This window comes from Eriocheir sinensis, unplaced genomic scaffold, assembly GCF_024679095.1.
Source record: "Eriocheir sinensis breed Jianghai 21 unplaced genomic scaffold, ASM2467909v1 Scaffold576, whole genome shotgun sequence".
Lineage (NCBI taxonomy): Eukaryota > Metazoa > Arthropoda > Malacostraca > Decapoda > Varunidae > Eriocheir > Eriocheir sinensis.
The window spans coordinates 1-23,267 of NW_026111916.1; positions in this window are offsets into that span (position 1 = coordinate 1).

The window sequence follows — 23,267 nt, forward strand, 5'->3', positions numbered from 1 at the left end:
TACTTGATACAGTTAATTGAGAAATAAACCGCACAAATTTATTTAGTAATAGTGACAATGAAGTCTTAGCCAGATGATGGAAAATTATGAAGTCTAGGTCATCACGAGAGCATGTGATGTCGTTGCGTACGTAGACACAACATCCAGCTTCGGATTGAAATTTGGGATAGAGATAGTATTAACAGAGTAGAGATTACTGTCAGTAGCCGCCGAGATCTGTGTCTCGGTGAGGAAGAGAAGGTGAGGTTTACAGGAGGAGAGATGATGCTCCACAGAATGAAAATTGGAACGAAGACTGCGAATTTTGCAGAAATTGATATATATAAAAAAGAGGAGCTATCAAGAGGCCTCTCAGATCGAAAGCCAAAAGGGGAGTCCTCTCGGGGGCATTTGTGCCCCCCTCTAAACGGGAACTCTGAAGCATTTTCTAGTGAAGCAATCATAAATTTTGAAAAATAGGAAATGGTATGCGTTGCTTCATGTATGTAGTGTTATGGATAGTAAGAGGATTTGTCTTTAGAGAGCATTCTGAACTAATCTCTGGTGTTGATGAGACAACTGGGTAACTGAAAGAGAGGAGACAGGAAGAGTCTTTGGTGGGTTGCAGCACCTCCTCGATTCCCGTAAATAACTCATCGAGGTGGCATACCCTGTTTCGGTGGGGTTTTCCCATGTACTCACAGTGTATACATATATATATATATATATATATATATATATATATATATATATATATATATATATATATATATATATATATATATATATATATATATATATATATATATATATCACTTACTCGCGGAAGCAAGAGCGAGGGTGCAGAAGGCAAATGCCAGCCAATACATGTGACGGCCCATCTTCTCCTAACGACCCCAGAAGAGGAATGGTGTCATCCAGCTCTCAGCCTGTCATTATATAGCCATAGAGTTGTCCTCCCCGATACCTCGCCCCCGGCACGCACACTCCCGCCATCAATTCCACGGATTCAATTTCAGAAACGTGTCTGATTTTTAATTCGTTCAAGACCTTGAACCGAAAGGCTGTTTAGTCTCTCTCGATGATGTTGAAATGTACAGCGTTTTAAGGCAGTCACTTAATAACAGCGACTCACTGATATTAGGAGACTTTAACCTCCCCATATCGACTGGGCGACACTGTCAGTACAGAAGGCGAGTCACATACAATGATTGATTTTAGAAGAAAGTTACATAAGCCAAATGGTTACTCAACCAACTCGACAAAATAACATACTGGACCTTGTTATAGCGACCCAAGATAACCTTGTCAGTAATGTCACGGTAGGAGAATACCTCGATTCTTGCGATCATAGATTAGTGCGCGTCGACATTGGAGCTCAAATATCAGTGACTGAAAATAAAGTAAAGGTGCCAAATTTTAAAAGAGCAAATTTCGTAGAAATCCGACAAAAACTAACGGAAATAAAACTATCAGATGATGGCAACGTAGTGGAAGCCTGGCTAAGCTTTAACAATCATTTACTCACTCAGCAGAACACATTTGTTCCATTGTGCGAGAAGCGAAGTAACACTAATAAAAGCCCACCTTGGTTTAATAGCGAAATTAAACATTCGGTTAAGGAGAGAAAATTCTCTTACAGGTTAAATAAAGAACAAAACACGCCCGAAAACATAAGACTATACCATGAAGCCAGGCGGCGAGTTAAAAGATTAGTATGTCAGGCAAAGCGTCGATATGAAGAAAACATTGCAGCCAACTGTGAACATAATCTAAAATCTTTCTTCATGTATATAAACAACAGGAAGGCGATCAGAAGTGGAATTGGACCCCTAATTGTGACGGCGAATTAGTGATTGAAAGCCACCACTTTGCAAACTTGTTAAACAAATATTTTTCTCAGTATTATTACTAAAGAATATAATTATATAGTAGTCGCACCGCCACCACTACCAACACCAGCGAAGACAATAACACTACTGTAAATCCCATGCATGCATTGCCTAACCTTGAAATAACTACCAATGAAGTACTTCTTTTAATAGAAGACCCACCCTACAGGAACTAAACGATTCAAGGCTGGAGGCAACAGAACGCTTAGCCTCAGACCTTACTATTATTTCCGATTGGGGAAAGAGGAACCTGGTGTCCTTCAACGCCTCAAAAACACAGTTTATCCACCTATCCACTCGACACTATCTTCCAAACAACTATCCCCTATTCTTTGACAACGCTCAGCTATCACCTTCTTCAACACTAAACATCCTCGGTCTATCCTTAACTAAAAATCTCAACTGGAAACTTTATATCTCATCTCTTACTAAATCAGCTTCCTCGAGGCTGGGCGTTCTGTACCGTCTCCGCCTGTTCTTCTCCCCCGCACAGTTGCTATCCATTTACAGGGCCTTGTCCGCCTCGTATGGAGTATGCATCTCATGTGTGTGTGGGGGTCCACTCACAGCTCTCCTTGACAGAGTGAGTCAAAGGCTCTTCGTCTCATCAGCTCTCCTCATACTGATAGTCTTCTAACTCTCAAATTCCGCCGCCATGTTGCCTCTCTTTCTATCTTCTATCGATCTTGCATGCTGACTGCTCTTCTGAACTTGCTAACTGCATGCCTCCCCCCCTCCCGCGGCCCCACTGCACACGACTTTCTACTCATGCTCATCCCTATACTGTTCAAACCCCTTATGCAAGAGTCGACCAGCATCTTCACTCTTTCATCCCTCACACTGGTAAACTCTGGAACAATCTTCCTTCATCTGTATTTCCTCCTGCCTACGACTTGAACTCTTTCAAGAGGAGGGTATCAGGACACCTCTCCTCCCGAAACTGATCTCTCTTTTTGGACACTCCTTTGACCTCTATTCAGGAGCAGTGAGTAGCGGGCTTATTTTTCTTCTTCTTTACTCCCTTGAGTTGTCTCCTTAGCTGTAAAAAAAAAAAAAACTGATTGCTCTTCAGTCCCTTAAAACAAGTAAAAGCACAGGACCAGACGATATAATTATATCCTTTAACATTAAAGAAAAAAAAGAACGAAATACTATCCTCTCTCACAACCGTATTTAATATGTCCTTACGACAAGGCGTCGTCCCTTTGGATTGGAAAGAGGCTAACGTAACACCGATTTTTAAGATAGGAGATAAAAAATTAACGAATAATTACAGGGTCACTAGTCCAACTTTAGTAGTAGGTAAGCTACTCGAGAACATAATTAGAGACAAAATTGTGAGTTATATTGAAAGCCACTCATTAATAAAGGATTCACAACATGGCTTCCGTAACAAGAGATCCTGCCTATCAAACTTACTGACAGTACCTTTACAACAACATCTTCACAGTTTATGACGTAACCAAATTCTTGGATGTAGTATATTTGGATATTCAGAAAGCGTTTGATAAAGATAAACACCATTATTATCTCTCTAAATTAAAGCAACTAGTTATTGAAGGTAAAGTACATCAATGGATCGCAAATTGGTTGAGAAACACAACAAAGAATGGTGATCGACGGATTTAACTCAGAGTGGGCGCCGGTCACTGGTGGTGCCCCTCAGGGTTCGAGTCTTGGCCCAGTGCTCTTTATTATTTACATCAACGATGTGGACGTTGGACTCGATAATCTCATTGCTAAAATTTGAAGACGACACAAAGATTGGTAACTCCGTCCTCACTGACGAAGACAGACAGTCTCCAAGAAGACTTGCATAAAATTTCAGCTTGGTCAGATAGAAGGGAGATGCCCTTTAATGTAGATAAGTGCCAGATTCTTCAAGTTAGAACAAGAAATAAGAGGTTCGATTACGAAATGCGTAGCGTTAAACTCAAAAGCGTTCAGTGCGTCTGGGACCTGGGTATCAAAATCGTGTCAAACCTTAAATTCTCACAATAATGCATCGATGCAGCAAATAAAATGAAGACAATGCTGGGCTTCATTTAAAGCAACTTTTTATTATAAAATAAAGATGTAATACTCCCGCTTTACAATAGCTTAGTCAGACTTCACTTGGAATGTGCGGTACAGTTTTGGTCACCCCACCATGTAAAGAACATTGCTAAATTAGAAGGTGTTGAGCGTCAAGCGACAAAAACGATCCCTTCCTTGCGCAACAAACCTTATGATGAAAGGCTCTCAACCCGTAGCAGGTTCCCTCTTGAGAAACGTCGCCACCGAGGAAAACCGATCAAATGTTTTAAAATACTTATGGATGTACGAATATGTACAAATCAATATTGTTTATAATCCTTGACACTTTGCGAAATTCCAAGTTTGGGTGCCAGTTGAGTAATATAATTTCACTTAGATTTGAGGACAAACCACCAGGTCAGGACCATAGGGTATGTGTTGTCTGATTATCTATGTAAGGTTATATAAATCTCTCTCTCTCTCTCTCTCTCTCTCTCTCTCTCTCCTGTGTGTCGGTGAGGAAGAGAAGGTGAGCTTTAGAGAAGGAGAGATGGTGTTCCACAGAATGAAAATTAGAACGAAGACTGCGAATGTTGCAGAAATTGATAACAAAGAGGTTCGAGGAGTTATCAAGACACCTCTCAAGTCGGCAGCCAGAAGGGAGTCTTCCTGCGGATTTTGTAGTCCCCCCCCCCCAGGCGGGGACTCCGAGGCATGGTTATGGTTCGCCATTTTGAGTGAGCTTCTCACGTGTGGGGGGGCTCCACTCACACAGCTCTATTGGACAGAGTGGAGTCTAAGGCTCTTCGTCTCATCAGCTCTCCTCCTCTTACTGATAGCCTTCTACCTCTTAAATTCCGTCGCGATGTTGCCTCTCTTTCTATCTTCTATCGATATTTTCACGCTGACTGCTCTTCTGAACTAGCTAACTGCATGCCTCCCCCCTTCCCGCGGCCTCGCCTCACACGACTTTCTAATAAAGCTCATTCCTATACTGTCCAAACCCCTTATGCAAGAGTTAACCAGCATCTTCACTCTTTCATCCCTCACGCTGGTAAACTCTGGAACAATCTTCCTTCAGCTGTATTTCCTCCTGCCTACGACTTCAACTCTTTCAAGAGGAGGGTATCAGGACACCTCTCCTCCCGAAATTGACCTCTTTTTGGCCACTCCTCTGTACTCTATTCAGAAGTAAGTAGCGGGCTTTTTTTCATTATTCTTTTTCACGCCCTTGAACTGTCTCCTTTTCTGTAAAAAAAAAAAAAAAAAAAAATATATATATATATATATATATATATATATATATATATATATATATATATATATATATATATATATATATATATATATATATATATATATATATATATGCATATATATATATATATATAAAATTGAGTCAGATCAGGACGCTAGTATTCTCCAGGGTGAACTAAACAGATTGTATGACTGGGCGGATAAATGGCAGATGGAGTTCAATGTAGGGAGGTGCTGTATTCTGAGTGTAGGTAGGATCAACCCCTCTCATAACTATTGCTTAAATGACACTCTCATAAGCAGGTCTGGGTGCGAGAGGGATTTAAGGGTCTTAGTGAGCTCTGATCTCCGTCCAAGGGCACAATGCATTCAAGATAGAAATCGAGCAAATAGGGTACTAGGATTTATTTCAAGGAGCGTAAGCAACAGAAGCGCCGAAGTCTTCCTCAAACTATATTTAGCATTAGTTAGACCTCATCTTGACTATGCGGCTCAGTTCTGGTCACCTTACTATAGAATGGATATAAAAATGTTAGAATCGGTGCAGAGGATGATGACTAAGATGATTCAGGGGTTGAGAAACTTGCCATACGAGGAAAGACTCAAACAGTTAAACTTGCATTCTCTAGAAAGGCGAAGGGTGCGTGGAGACATGATCGAGGTTTATAAATGGATGAAGGGCTTTAATAAGGGAGACATTCATAAGGTTTTGTTGGTAAGAGAACCGGGTAGGACACGACGTAATGGGTTTAAACTGGATAGATTCAGATTCAACAGGGACAAAGGCAAAAATTGGTTTACTAACAGCGTGGTGGATGAGTGGAATAGGCTTAGCAGTCATGTGGTGAGTGCCAATACAATTGTCACATTAAAAAATAGATTAGATAAATTCATGGCCAGCGATATTAGGTGGGGTTAGACACACGGGAGCTTAGGTTCAAAGGAGCTGCCTCGTACAGGCCTACCGGCCTCTTGTAAGACTCCTGCATTCTTATGTTCTTATATATATATATATATATATATATATATATATATATATATATATATATATATATATATATATATATATATACATATATATATATATATATATATATATATATATATATCTATATATATCTATATATATATATATCTATATATATATATATATATATATATTAAAGGAGACAGTTCAAGGCGTGAAAAAAAGAATAATAATGAATATATATATATATATATATATATATATATATATATATATATATATATATATATATATATATATATATATATATATATATATATATATATATATATATATATATATATATATATATATATATATATATATATATATATATATATATATATATATATATATATATATATATATATATATATATATATATATATATATATATATATATATATATATATATATATATATAGATATATATATATATATATATATATATATATATATATATATATATATATATATATATATATATATATGTATATATATATATATGTATGTATGTATATTCGCCATGGCCCAGATTGTAGATGAACAGGTTAAAGATATGTTGGACCAGGGTGTTATTCAGCATTCCCGATCTCCGTGGAACTCGCCCTTGTTTCTAGTCCCTAAAAAGGACGGGAGTTTCAGGCCTGTCATCGATTTTAGGAAAGTAAATGAGGTGACTGAGGATGATAGGTACCCTCTGCCTGTTTTAGGTGACTTGTTAATGTCCCTGGGGCAAGGGAATACTATTTTCAGTAGTCTTGACCTTTTAAGTGGGTACTGGCAGGTGCCGATGGCAGCTGAATCCAGAGAGATTACAGCCTTCAGTACCCCTAGCGGTCATTTTGAATGGTTAAGGATGCCATTCGGCCTCAAAACCGCACCCATTATTTTTCAGAGGATGATCAACACATTGTTCTCAGACATGATAGGCAAAGAAGTCTATGCATATTATCGAGGGGTTGCAGGTCATCTGGCGGTACGGGTGGCTTGTTCCCTACGTTCTGTCAATTTGACAACCTTTCCGGAGACGCTCCATCATGAATTTGCGGCCACAAATGCCATCCCAATCTATCCTATTGACAGTTTAGTGAATCTCACCTTTTCTAGGATGAAGTATGTGACAAATAGCCTTTCCGAGCTAACCTTTTCAAATTTCTCGGAATTGGAGTCAGCTGTCCATGACTCTCTACCGGTTTACCTTGCCCCATATGTACATTACCCATCACTGATCTTGCCGGTGGTTCTTTTTATCATCATTGTCATCCCCCTGTTCTGCCTTGTTAAGCGGGCTCTGACTTTGTACAACCATCTTCAGGCAAGAGTTGCCCCACCGCGCTGAGTTCGTACGCATTGTGACTCGAAGATTCAGTTTGTATCAAATCTTCTTCAAGGATTTTTTTTTCTTTTCTTATTACTATTCCAAATAGCTCCATTACCATGTATCCTAATGACAATTTAGTCAATTTATTTTTCTAGGATGTATTTTGTAAATAACTATTCGAGCTATTGTTTTGTTTTCTCGGAATAGTGCTGAGCTTCCACGTCCACGACTCTAGCCCTGTTTACCTTGCCCTGTATGTACTTTGCCCATTTATTGTTACTTCCATGATTATTTTTCTTGTCATTGGCATTTCCCGATGTTGTATCGTTAGGCGGGCTCTGACTTCTATATATTTTTTTTTACATGCAACCATAATAGGCCCTCGTTTAACTAGTACACATTGTGCGACTGTAACATGGGTAGGTGCACTGATTTTAAGGGTCGAGTGAGCCGCGAGGTCGCGACTTTTTCCGTGACCGAGCGATGTAATGTGTATATTATAACATAATGTGAATGTGTGAATGTATGTCGTATCGCCATGGCCCAGTGGCGCCAGGACGTTACACACAGACGCTACGTTGTGCTTAGGAGGTGCTCCTTGCCGTGGGAACGGTGCTGATTCAGCAAGCATGCTATCCGCTGGCCGCTCCTGTACCAAGAGAAGCCGGCAGATCAGGGCGGGCGGCGGACGAGAGCACAGGACTTCTCGGAGTGTGCGTACGACTTACGACTCGTCCACAAAATACTGTAACTATTCTGTGAATATATTTGAAAAGCAATACAACCATTTAATAAACCAGAGAGAGAGAGTAAATTAAGTGAACTCAAAGTGAACTTAACGGCTCCGCTCGGCCAACACATAACACACATCACTTAACTAAAAGGCTATTGTGTTGTCTCACGACTTCTATCAACTGGAGAAAGCAGGCAACGGTACACCGGACCTCACGTGAGATAACAGTTCGCGCCTTAATCAAAAACACACAAAAAAACAGCTAACAAAAAGGCTAACAATATATATATATATATATATATATCTATATATATATATATATATATATATATATATATATATATATATATATATATATATATATATATATATTATTTATTATTATTTTTTTTTTAGGTCGTAGCCTATCGCGCCGGTAGGCTTCTTCCCGGTGGATCCTGATGGTCGGACCAAGGCTTCTTCCCGGTGGGCCCTGATGGTCGGCCCAGCCCGTTCAGGAGCCGGCGAGTGTTTATAGTGGCACCTTCTTGCATTGGATCATGCTGCCCTTCCGGAGCACATCTTTAATCCTAGAATCTAGAGTCCAGGTTGATAGGTCGTCTTCTGGACAGCATGTGGGTAGTTTTAAGCCACTCGGCGGCGGCTGAAAAATCCCAGCTTGGTGTCACCGGGCGGGGATTGAACTCGCGTCGTCTTGAACATGGCACCGTCACGCTTTCCATTCAGCCACCGCCTCCCAATATCTATATATATATATATATATATATATATATATATATATATATATATATATATATATATATATATATATATATATACACACACACACACACACAGAGAGAGAGAGAGAGAGAGAGAGAGAGAGAGAGATTTATAGATTTACATAGAAAATCAGACCACAGACCCATGGTCCAGACTTGGTGGTCTGTCCTTAAACCTAAGTGATTTTACATTAATCAGAAGACCCCAAAACGTTGCATTTCTACTCTAGTTGAAATTAAGTTGAAGGAAGTGACGGTCGAGCTTATTTTGAAGGAGTCAATCGTGTTACACTGGACCACTGATGGTGGAAGCTTATTCCATTCTCGCACTCCAACGTTGGTGAAGGAAAAATTTGGTGCAGTCTGAATTTACTTGTCTACATCTGAGTTTTACGCCATTGTTCCTCGTGCGCAAAGTGTCATCGATCATAAACAATGTTGATCTGTCTACATTCGTGAAACCATTAAGTATTTTAAAACATTCGATCAGTTTTCCTCGGAGGCGACGTTTCTCAAGAGAACATGTTAAGGGTAGAAAGCCTTTCTTCGTAGGATTTGTTGCGCAGGAAGGGATCATTTTCGTTGCCCGACGCTGAACACCTTCTAATTTAGCAATATCCTTTGCATGGTGGGAGACCAAACTGTACCGCATATTCCAAGTGGGGTCTGACTAAACTGTTGTAGAGCGGGAGTATTACATCTTTATTCTTGAATACAAAGTTTCTTTTAATGAAGCCCAACATTCTGTTCGCTTTATTTGCTGCATCGATGCATTGCTGTGAGAATTTGAGGTTTGACGCGATTTTGACCCCCAAGTCTTTGACGCATTGAACGCTTTTGAGTTTAACGCCGCGCATTTCGTATTCGAACTTCTTATTCCTCGTTCCAACTTGAAGGACCTGGCACTTGTCTACGTTAAAGGGCATCTCCCATCTATCCGACCAAGCTGAAATTTTGTGCAAATCCTCTTGGAGGCTTTGCCTGTCTTCGTCAGTGAGAACCGAGTTGCCAATCTTTGTGTCGTCTGCAAATTTACTAATGCTGTTATTGAGTCCAACATGCACGTCGTTGATGTAAATAATGAAGAGCACTGGGCCAGGACCGAGCCCTGAGGACCGCTAGTGACAGGCGCCCACTCTGAGTTAAATCCGTCAATCACTACTCTTTGTTGTCTGTTGCTCAACCAATTCGCGATCCATTGGTTTACTTAACCGTCAATACCTATTTGCTTTAATTTGTAAAGTAATTTATGATGCAGGACTTTATCAAACGCTTTCTGGAAATCAAGATAGACTACGTCCAGTGATTTGGTTACGTCATAAACAGTGAAGAGGTCGTTATAAAAGGTTAATAGGTTTGATAGGCAGGATCTTTTGTTTCGGAAGCAATGTTGTGAGTCCCCAATCAATGAGTGGCTTTCAAGGTTACTCACAATTTTGTCTCTAATTATGCCCTCAAGTAGCTTACCTACAACCGAAGTTAGACTAATGGGCCTGTAATTACCTGGTACTTTTTTGTCTCCTTTCTTGAAAATCGGTGTCACGTTAGCCTTTTTCCAATCTGAAGGGACGATGCCTTGTCGCAAGGACATATTGAATACGGTTGTGAGGGAGGAGAGTATTTCGCTCTTTGTTTCTTTCAGCAGAGTTGGATATACTTTGTCAGGTCCAGGACTTTTATTTGTTTTAAGTGAATGGAGAGCTTTAAGGACTTCATCGGTTGTTATTTCAAAATTAGGTAATGCATGCTCGAGATTTACAATAGTACTGGTGTTGGTGGTAGCGAGAGGAAGACTGTTAGTATTAAACACCGAGGAAAAGTAATTGTTTAAGAGGTTTGCAATGTGTTGGCTGTCAGTCACTAGTGCACCGTCGCTGTTTGTTAAAGGTCCAATACCACTTTTGAGCGCCTTTCTGTTGTTTATGTAACTGAAGAAAGATTTCGGATTATTTTTACAGTTGGCTGCAATATTTTCTTCGTATCTACGCTTTGCCTGACCTACTAGTCTTTTTACTCTTCGCCTGGCATCATTATAAAGTCTAGTGTTTTCGGGCGTGCTTTGTTCTTTCTTTAACCTGTAAAACAATTTTCTCTCATTGACTGATTGTTTAATTTCGCTATTAAACCACGGTGGGCTTTTATTAGTGTTAATTCGCTTCTCGCACAAGGGGACGAATGTGTTCTGCTGAGTGAGTAAGTGATTTTTAAGGCTTAGCCAGGCTTCCTCTACGTTGCCGTCATCTGATAGTTGTATTTCTGTTAGTTTTTGTCGGATTTCTACGAAGTTATTTTTTTTGAAATTGGGCACCTTTACTTTATTTTCAGTCACTGATGATTGAGCTTTAATGTCGACGCGCACTAATTTATGATCGCAAGAACCGAGGTGTTCTCCTACCGTGACACTACTGACTAGGTTATCTTGGGTCGTTATAACAAGGTCGAGTATATTATTTTGTCGAGTTGGCTCAGAAACCATTTGGCTTAGATAATTTTCTTCTAGAAATTCGATCATTCTATGTGACTCGCCTTCTGTACCTGACAGTGTCGCCCAGTCGATATGGGGGAGGTTAAAGTCTCCTAATATCAGTGAGTCGCTGTTATTAAGTGACTGCCTTAAGACGCTGTACATTTCAAGGTCGTCATCGAGTGATTGCCCGGGAGGTCTGTAGGTGACAGATATATTTAAGTTGACTTTTGCAATGTTTACTCGCACGCACAAATGTTCAACGTTACTGTTTCCCGGTGTTTTGTCAGTGGGTTGCAAATAGCTTTTGACATAAAGGGCGACGCCACCGCCTCTACGGTTTACACGATCTTTGTTGAAGAGTCTGTAGCCATCTATGTTGTATTCGGAACTTAAATCAATATTTGTGGTGTCGATAAATGTTTCGGTTATAGCAATTATGTCAAAATTTTCTGTTAAAGTAAGACATCTCAGTTCATCAAATTTGTTTCTTAGGCTACGCGCATTGAAACTAAGGATTTTTAAGTTATCTAGAGGCTTGGTAATAGAGGTGGTGGTACTTGCGGGATCACGGTTACGGGTTTGTTGTGATGCACGGCGTCTATTTACACGGGCGGGGTGGAGGGACGTGGCCGTGACTCGTTTTTTGTTTGGATGACACGCACTGCTTTGTTGAGGAGCCTTCCGAGTCTGGCTGCCCCGATGGGAGAAAGGTGCAATCCGTCCCTGTGGAAGAGCTCATTCTGTCCATAGAAATTGTCCCATGCGTTTAGGAACTCCACGTCAAGCTCCCTACAAAGAGTCTGTAAGCGGTTGTTTAGGCTGAAGGCCTTACTGAAAAAGTCGCTCTCCAAGTCCGTGGTAGAACTCCTGAAATCAAAATGTTAGGGGATTTAGTCTTATACTGCTGGATGAGCCTACGGTACTTCTCCAGGAGTTCCTCAGACCGGGTCGTGGTGACGTCGTTCGTACCTGTGTGAATAACAAACAGTGAATCATTAGTAGCCTGGGGGGAGATCTCCTCAAGAGCAGCAGTTATGTCGTCGATCCCAGCACCAGGACAGCAATAGTTCCGTCTTCGACGAGGAACTCTGCCGCAGAACTCAACGACCTGCTGGCGAATCATGGAGTCACCCACCAGGAAGGTGCTCTCCTGCTCGTCCTCCTCCTCCAGAATGGCAAACCTGTTGAAGCAATGAACAGGATAAATCGCTTGTCTGGCTGGCTTGACTCCTCCATTCACGACGGTGAAGCCATCATGGTCGGTGCCACTAGCATCCTCCCGTTGCGTGGTGTTGTCCGCTGGTGTCGACGGTACCGCTGAGGGCAAGGGGGCGGTTGGATAAGGGTTTGGCACCACAGCAACGTTAGCCTGGATGAATTCCTGCAAGGAGGCAACAGTGCGAAAGCTCTATTATTTTATTCTGACCTGCTTCCATCTTCTCTTCTTGCTCCTGCAGTCTTGTCTCGAGATGCTGCCTGGTGAGAGAAAGCTCTATTATTTTATTCTGGCCTTCTTCCATCTTCTCTTCCTGCTCCTGCAGTCTTGTCTCGAGATGCTGCCTGGACAGACACAGTCGACAGACAGCAGAACGCCCTGTAAAAAAGTGAGCTGAGAAGCTACCGTTACAAGTACTGCACTTCTTAGGCGCCATCTTAGCTGAAATGAAAGAGATAAAAACACAGAGTGAAGGGGATTAGGAAAAGGGGGTGAGGTGTGTGAGAGGTAGTTTAGTAATGGAGGAAACGTGAGAGAGAGGAGGAGTAGGAAGGGATGTGAGGTGAGTAAAGAGGGGGAAAGAGAGGTGTGTGAGATCAAGGAGGGTTAGGAAATAGGTGAGGTGGGAGAGAGGAGGAGTAGGAAGGGATGTGAGGTGAGTAAAGAGGGGGAAAGGGAGGCGGTGAGTGAGGTGTGTGAGATCAAGGAGGGTTAGGAAATAGGTGAGGTGGGAGAGAGGAGGAGTAGGAAGAGATGTGAGGTGAGTAAAGAGGGGAAAGAGGCGGTGAGTGAGGTGTGTGAGAGCAAGGAGGGTTAGGAAAGAGGTGAGGTGGGAGAGAGGAGGAGTAGGAAGGGATGTGAGGTGAGTAAAGAGGGGGAAAGGGAGGCAGTGAGTGAGGTGTGTGAGATCAAGGAGGGTTAGGAAATAGGTGAGATGAGTGAGAGGGAGTTTGGGAAAGGAGGTAAGTGTGAGAGAGGAGGAGTAGGAAGGGATGTGAGGTGAGTGAGGTGTGTGAGAACAAGAAAGGTTAAGAAAGAGGCCAGGTAAGGTGGGTGAAGGGATGGGTAAATAGGATGTGAGGTAAGGTAAGTGAGGGGGGAAGGGCTTAGAAATATGTGGAGGTGAGGGAGGAGTAGGAAGGGCTAATCCTCTAGGGGATGAGGAGGAGCAAAAGGGATGTGAGGTGAGCGAGGGTAGGGGGGGGCTTAGGTGAGGTGAGGGAAAGGGGTGTAGGAAGTGTTAATCCTCTAGGGGATTTAAAGAGGGTGTAATGAGGAGGAGCAGATTGAATCCTCAGGGAATTCAAAGGGTGGGTTGTCGACACACCCAAATCACGCGTGAGACACTCGGGAACACAAAGTCACACTCGGGACACACGAAACACTCAGAAACCCAAGCACAAGCACGATTAAACACCCTCAAGTCACTCTCAAAAACACCGGAAGTACAACAGCACACTCAAAACACTCTGAAACCCACGCAGAGCACTATAAACATCCAAATCACACGTAAAAGCACTGGAAACACAACACACTCGAAACGCAGAACACTCGAAAACAGCCAAATCACACGCAAAACACCGGAAACAAAACAGCACACTCAAAACGCTCTGAAACCCACGCAGTACACTTAGAAGCAGCCAAATCACACGCAAAAACACCGGAAACACAACACACTTGAATCACTCTGAAACCCACGCAGAACACCCGGAAACAGCCAGATCACACGCAAAAACACCGGAAACACAACACACTTGAATCACTCTGAAACCCACGCAGAACACCCGGAAACAGCCAGATCACACGCAAAAACACCGGAAACACAACACCCTTGAATCACTCTGAAACCCACGCAGAACACCCGGAAACAGCCAGATCACACGACAAAACACCGGAAACACAACACACTTGAATCACTCTGAAACCCACGCAGAACACCCGGAAACAGCCAGATCACACGCAAAAACACCGGAAACACAACACACTTGAATCACTCTGAAACCCACGCAGAACACCCGGAAACAGCCAGATCACACGCAAAAACACCGGAAACACAACACACTTGAATCACTCTGAAACCCACGCAGAACACCCGGAAACAGCCAGATCACACGCAAAAACACCGGAAACACAACACACTTCAATCACTCTGAAACCCACGCAGAACACCCGGAAACAGCCAGATCACACGCAAATCACCGGAAACACAACACACTTGAATCACTCTGAAACCCACGCAGAACACCCGGAGACAGCCAGATCACACGCAAAAACACCGGAAACACAAATCACAGAGGCAACCACAGGCAGAAACCACAAGCGAACACACACCAAACACGTGTCGGGAAATCACAGGCAACACACAAGGTCCACAAGCGAGAACACACAAACGCCCAAGAGCACGACGAAAACACAGGGCAAGCGATGTTGTGGGGCGCAGCGGGGTGAGGTCACGACCTTCTCTCAGCAGAGGTCGGGTGTGAATGAGAGACAGAGAGAAGAGAGAGAGAGAGAGAGAGAGAGAGAGAGAGAGAGAGAGAGAGAGAGAATTTTCGCGGAATGAAGGGACTAACTGTCACAGATTAATGACCTCATCAAAAGCTAACATGGAATTTTTCCTCCATTCGCACCAAGCAGGTCTTCCCTTGGAATATCAATAGAGTCTTTAAATCAGTTCTTTTCATCACGCTTCCCCCGCACCCGTACTAAAAATGATGCCATCACAGTTGGGTGTGTCGGAACATCAGGTGCAGCCGTGTACGTGAGCATTCAAATTCTGAAGCGCTTGAGGCTCGCGCAGGCACATGAATTTGTCATGTCAGTGTGTCCTCCCGTGAAGGGCAAATCCTCTCCTCGTGCTGGATCAATCCTGTTCGCCAAACGGTGCCACGTGTGTGCACACCGCGGCTCAAGGCAGCTGTCGCCAGGTGCATCAACGTGACGCATCGGGGCCATGGGTCCAAGCTTTCGCAACGGTTAAATTATTAGGGGCAAAAAAACAAAAAAAAATGTACCATACTAGTCTACTATCTGGAGAGGCGGTGGTCGAGTGGTCAGCGTGCGGGCGAGGTAAGCCAAGGCCATTTAGACGGGAGGCCTCTCCACTCCCTCAGTGACGTCAGTCGGGTAGGGATAGCGGTCAGGTCAGCCTGGGCTGCTGTCAGGCCTCAACCTCACTGTTTTCCTTCTGTTGTTAGAACATAAGAACATAAGAACATAAGAACGCAGGAGTCTGCAAGAGGCCGGTAGGCCTGTACGAGGCAGCTCCTTTGACCCTAAGCTCCCGTGTATCTAATCCCACCTAATATCGCTGTCCATGAATTTATCTAGTCTATTTTTGAATGTGACAATTGTATTGGCACTCACCACATGACTGCTAAGCCTATTCCACTCATCCACCACCCTGTTAGTAAACCAATTTTTGCCTATGTCCCTGTTGAATCTGAATTTATCCAGTTTAAACCCATTACTTCGTGTCCTACCCGGTTCTCTTACCAACAAAACCTTATGAATGTCTCCCTTATTAAAGCCCTTCATCCATTTACAAACCTCGATCATGTCTCCACGCACCCTTCGCCTTTCTAGAGAATGCAAGTTTAACTGTTTGAGTCTTTCCTCGTATGGCAAGTTTCTCAACCCCTGAATCATCTTAGTCATCCTCCTCTGCACCGATTCTAACATTTTGATATCCATTCTATAGTAGGGTGACCAGAACTGAACCGCATAGTCAAGATGAGGTCTAACTAATGCTAAATATAGTTTGAGGAAGACTTCGGGGCTTCTGTTGCTTACGCTCCTTGAAATAAATCCCAGTACCCTATTAGCTCGATTTCTAGCTTGAATGCATTGTGCCCTTGGACGGAGATCAGAGCTCACTAAGACCCCTAAATCCCTCTCGCACCCAGACCTACTTATGAGAGTGTCATTTAAGCAATAGTTATGTGAGGGGTTGTTCCTACCTACACTCAGAATACTGCACTTCCCTACATTGAACTCCATCTGCCATTTATCCGCCCAGTCATATAATCTGTTGAGTTCACCTTGGAGAATACTAGCGTCCTGATCCGACTCAATTACTCTACCGATCTTGGTATCATCTGCAAATTTACTAACATCACTACTAATTCCTGTGTCTAAGTCATTGATATAAATAATAAACAAAAGTGGACTTAATACCGAGCCTTGTGGGACCCCACTCGTAACACATCCCCAGTCAGATCTTTTACCATTGATTTGCACTCTTTGCTTCCTATTGCTAAGCCACGCCTTGACCCAGTTAGCCACGCCTTGTTTGTTTGTTTATTAGTATTATTACTTGTTTTAACATACATAATGAAAAGATAACTGACTGCAAACAAATAATGTATTCATTAAGTATGCATAATAGTAATAATGATACATATACATCAATTGAAACTTATCAGCGAAATCTTAAATGTTAAAGAACATAATGTCAAGACATCTGAGCTTCTTGATGGGTCAAGGAATATACAAGTGTAACACACACACACACACACACACACACACACACACACACACACACACACACACACACACACACACACACCGTATAATGGTACAGTATAATTCGTGTGTAGGACACACACACACACACACACAGTATAATGGTACAATATAATTGGTGTCTAACACACACACACACACACAAAGTATAATGGTACAGTATAATTGGTGTCTAACACACACACACACACACACACACACACACACACACACACACACACAGTATAATGGTACAGTATAATTGATGTCTAACGCACACACACACACACACACACACACACACACAGTATAATGGTACAATATAATTGGTGTCTAACACACACACACACACAATATAATGGTACAGTATAATTGGTGCCTAACACACACACACACACACACACACACACACACACACACACACACACACACACACAGTATAATGATACAGTATAATTGGTGTCTAACACACACACACACACACACACACACACAGTATAATGATACAGTATAATTGGTGTCTAACGCACACACACACACACACACACACACACACACACACACACACACACAGTATAATGGTACAGTATAATTAGTGTCTAACACACACACACACACACACACACACACACACACACACACACACACACACACAGTATAATGGTACAGTATAATTGGTGTCTAACACACACACACACACACACACACACACACACACACACACACACACACACAGTATAATGGTACAGTATAATTTGTGTCTAACACACACACACACACACACACACACACACACAGTATAATGATACGTATACCTTGCCACGAAGCAAGGCTTTGCTGTTTATTGAAACCGGTTGTAATATTCATATCATATCATTTATATATAGATACCATATATATCGTATGATATTCAAATTCATATATACTCAATATAACACATTCATGTTCACATCATATAATATGTCTTTCATCGTATCCATGCCGTATCAAATACTCATTATAATCACATCACATTCATATCCATAACAGCCTATCACTTCTCAGTAACATGGTATATATATATATATATATATATATATATATATATATATATATATATATATATATATATATATATATATATATATATATATATATATATATATATATATATATATATATATATATATATATATATATATATATATATATATATATATATATATATATATATATATATATATATATATATATATATATATATATATATATATATATATATATATATATATATATATATATATATATATATATACAAAACGAAGAATGAAGAAGACATGGAAGACATACGTACCTGCCTACAAGAGATCTTAGGACTTAAGTTCATAATAGAAAGAAGCGCCGAGGGGAGAATGCCGTTCCTGGACGTACTCGTCACCCAGAACCAGGAAAACTTCTCCACAAACGTCTACGTAAAACCGACGAACAATGGCCAGTGTCTCAACGGTAAAAGCGAGTGCCCTCAGCGATACAAAGACTCTACCATTGCCGCCTACATCAGAAGAGCTATCACCCACTGCAGCACGTGGAAAGAAGTCCATGGAGAAATAAGCAGATCAACCAATGTACTCCTCAGCAACGGATTCAACACCAACGACATTGAAAAACAAGTTAAGAAGACCGTGGACAAATGGTACTGTGAAAAAGAAGACACGGCGGAGAAGAACGAACCCATCAAACTCTACTATAAAGCACACTTCTCCAAAAGCTACAAAGAAGACGAGCGTATAATGCGCCAAATCGTCAAGAAAAACGTCACTCCCACCAACCCAGAAAAGAAAATAAGCCTCACCATCTACTACAGAAGTAAGAAGACCAGCCACCTCCTACTACGAAACAGCCCAGCAGTCGACAAAAAGAATACTCAACAGTCACATGTTGTATATAGGTTCACTTGCAACCAAGGGAACTGTGCAGCCCTTCAATCAACCTATATCGGCATGACGACATTGAGATTAAGCAGACGACTCAGCTATCACCTTGCATCAGGAGCACCCAAGACCCACAGTGATCAAGTACATAAGACGAAACTTACAAGAAAAATTCTAGAAGAAAATACCGAAATAATTACAACATGCAACGACTACAGACGCCTGCCCATCTTAGAAGCGTTGTACATCAAGGATATGGAGCCAAATCTTAACATCCAACAACAAGATCTGCAGGCTCTTCCAAGCATGAGGAAAGATGACCAGCCGGCAACGCTCAGCGTTGGTTGGTTGGTTTATATCCGTCTTAGACTTTTACCTTCTTTTCGGCTCTAGAATCCCCTGTTGAGTGGTACGAAGCCGAACCCCGAGGACTTGGACGTAGGTCCGGTCGCGAGGGGGCCCCTTAGTAGGGGTGGTTATAGGAAGCCACAGGGTGAGCCAAAAACTGCTAGGGCGTTAGGACGGGCCCTCCTTAGGGGTAACTTTCCCCGAAGTCTTCGACGACTTTTAGAAGTCGGGACTATTGCTACGGGGTTAGTTGTAGGCAGGCTCCTTCCATTCTCTATCATTTAGCTGTGGTTGACAGTCGGGCTCCGGCCCCATCCTAGGATGAATAATGGCAAAGGTTAAAATAAAATGCAGAGCAAACACAAGGGACCAAAAACTTAAGTAAATAGAGATATTTGGTACCCGGGACATTGAGGTCAGCGGATTCATCCCCACACATGATGGGTTTTTGGCAATAACCCCCTCAGAAAAACAAGCAGACAACATCTTCAATAATGATACCAGAGAACACCTTGAGACACTGGGATTTAGACCTATCATGCCACCAGGACTAAAAGTCAAGAAAAGTGTGATAATCCCACGTATAGAAGATATAATATATGAAAACAGCATTGTGGATATCAAAGAAGAACTAAGAACACACAACACCTGGATTGGAGAAGAGGGAATATCAGATATCTACAAATTCCCAAACTCACTAACTATAAAGATAACATTCACAAAAACAGAGCTGGCAGAAAAATGTTTAGAAAGAGGTATTAAGGCCTTTGGGATCAGTTTACCGTCCCACATGATAAAACAAGAAACTTATATAGAAGTTAAGAGCTGCATGAGGTGCTATTCACTGGAACAGCATCATACAAGTGAATGCCCTAAGCCCAAAGAGTATAAGATATGCTCTGAATGCAGCGAGGAGGGACATGTCTGGCACCAATGTAAAAACAACACCAAAAAGTGCATAAACTGTGGTGAAAACCACAGCACAATGGTGATGAAGTGCCAAAAAAGAAAAGACGTAATAAAAGAAAAAAGAAATCAAATAAACGAAAGAGAAAAAATGACATATGCCAACATTACACAGTTTATCCCCTCATCTACAAACAAGTCAATCCCTCAAACCCCAACAGTGACCAAAGAAGAACTACTAAAAATCCATACTTGTGTGGCTCATGCTGAAAATCAGGACCAAAAGAAACCAGGAACATATAAATATGAACTAAACAGGGTGTTAAAAGCAAACAATCTACCAACAATAATAATCCCTGATGACGAGAATGAAATCAATCTAGACATCACTCAAGAACAAGCCTCAAGTACACAGAACAAGACTCAAACTGACCTGACTAAAACATCAAATATAAAAAGAATCAAAAGCACAGAATCACTCACAGACAAAAACATAGATGCAGAGGACATAGGCTTAGAAATCTACACATCAAAGGAAAGAGGTTGGCCTAAAAACATATCAAACACTGACCTAACCACAGGACTCCAACAAAGAATATATAAAGGAAAGTATACAGACAGCAAATACACAGAAGATCAAATAATGAGAAAAATCCGGAGGAATGAAATCAACCTAAACAAAACTAACTCTTGGATTGTAGTAGACACTGACACATTTAGGAAAATGAGACCAGGACTGAACACAGACCGATCACCAATAACCTCAAGGGACCCATGCCGTAAACACTCCACCTCAAATTCAATCACAACCTAAAAATTCTACAGCATAACGTCCTGAACTGGAAAACAAATAAACATTCACTAATCCCAAACTATGTTACTTGTAACCCGGACATCATATTAATAAATAGTCATGGATTAAAACCAAATGAAGAACTAAAAATACCAGGCTATATTGTACATAAAATCAATTACACTGAGAGTCTCGCTGATGGATCAGCAATAGCAGTAAAACACCATATCAGATATAAACTTTACGATTCCTTTGACACTGACTTCCTGGCCATAGAGATAGATACAAACTTAGGTCCCATAATAATATCTATCACATATCTACCCCCAAGAAGACCTTACCTCCCCTACACAGACATGCACAAACTTCTCAGCAACTCCATTCCAACCTATATTATAGGAGACTTCAACGGAAGACACACAAGTTTTGGAAATAGGGACAATAATACAGTGGGGAAAAGTTTAATGAACCTCATAAACCAAGGAAAAATGATTCATTTGGGCCCACACTTCCCTACCTTCTACTCACATAACACAACTACAAATCCAGATAAAATATTTGCAAATAAGCATCACTACTTAAATTGTATGTGTGAACCAGGAGAAATTACAACCTCTGATCATTTACCATTAATCTTTAGACTCTCAACAAAACCCTTTATAAAAGAGAAACCAAAAGTCTACAACTGTCACAAAGCAGACTGGGATGTGTTCAAACAGCATTTAGACTCACACATAAGTGTAACAAATTTAGAGAATTCCACAACAGAACAGATAGAAAACGTAACTATCAATTGGATACAGACTATTAAGAACGCAATGGAAGTGGCTATCCCTAAAGCCAATTACCAATATACATACCAATTAAAAATAACAGAAGAAATAAAAAACTTAGAAACACAATACAAAAATTTAAGAGCATATGCCGAAAATTTTGGCTGGACAATAGACACTTACAGAGAACAACACAGAATTAAAACAGATTTAAGAGAGAGGTGTAAGGAAGCATACGACAAGAATTGGGAAGATAAAATAAGAGACATCTCAGAAAATAGTAAAAACAGCAAGGATTTTTGGAATAAAATTAAAACATTAAAAGGCAAAAATACGACTCAAACCAACTATTTAAAAGATGAAGAAGGAAATAAATACTATTCCGATAAGGAAAAATGTCAATTAATGGAAAAAACCTGGAAAAACGTCTTCCGAATAACAGAGGAGGAAGACAATTATTTTGATAAAACCCACTCAGATCATATAGACCAATACATCAACATATTTAGCAATAGAATAAAACCATTTCCAACAGCTAACACTAATAGATTGAATGTCGATAACAATTATACGAAGGAAATAACACTAGAGGAAATAAAAATGTTTATAAGACGTACTAAGAAGAAGACCCCCGGTTCTACAAAAATTAATAAAATACAGTACAAACAAGACATTAGAACAACTTAAGAACATATTTAACGCATGCTATTCTGCTGGCTATTTTCCAAACTGTTTTAAAGAGGCAATCATAAAATACATCCCTAAAAAAGACAAGGCTCCCACAAACCCTAAAAATTACCGACTCATCTCCCTACTAGAGGTGCCTGGAAAATTTTTCGAAAGGGTAATACAATCAAGATTAAAAACATTCCTAGCTGAAAATAACATCATAAACGAAAGGCAACATGGATTCAGAACCTCCAAAGGAACGCACACAGCTATCACCACAACATATGAAACCATTGCTAATGCACTTGCAGAAAAGAAACAAGTATATATGGTTCTAAGAGACGTAGAAAAAGCGTTTGACAAAGTATGGCACAACGGACTGAAATATAAAATATTAAGACTAAGACTACCAGACATACTAGAAAAAACTTTATGTAACTTTCTTGACAACAGGAAGGCTAAAATAAACATAGGGAATGACTTCAGTAACAATATAAACCTCCTAAGCGGTGTTCCGCAGGGTAGTGTGCTATCACCTACACTATACACCTTATTCACGAACGACCTTCCCTTACCCGAATATGGATGTCTAGACACTATGTATGCCGATGACGTTACACAGATTATAACATCGCCAAGTAAATCTAAGCTTATGATGAAAGTTAAGGTAGAACGTGAGATTGAAAGAATAAGTAAATTTGAGCGGCAGTGGAA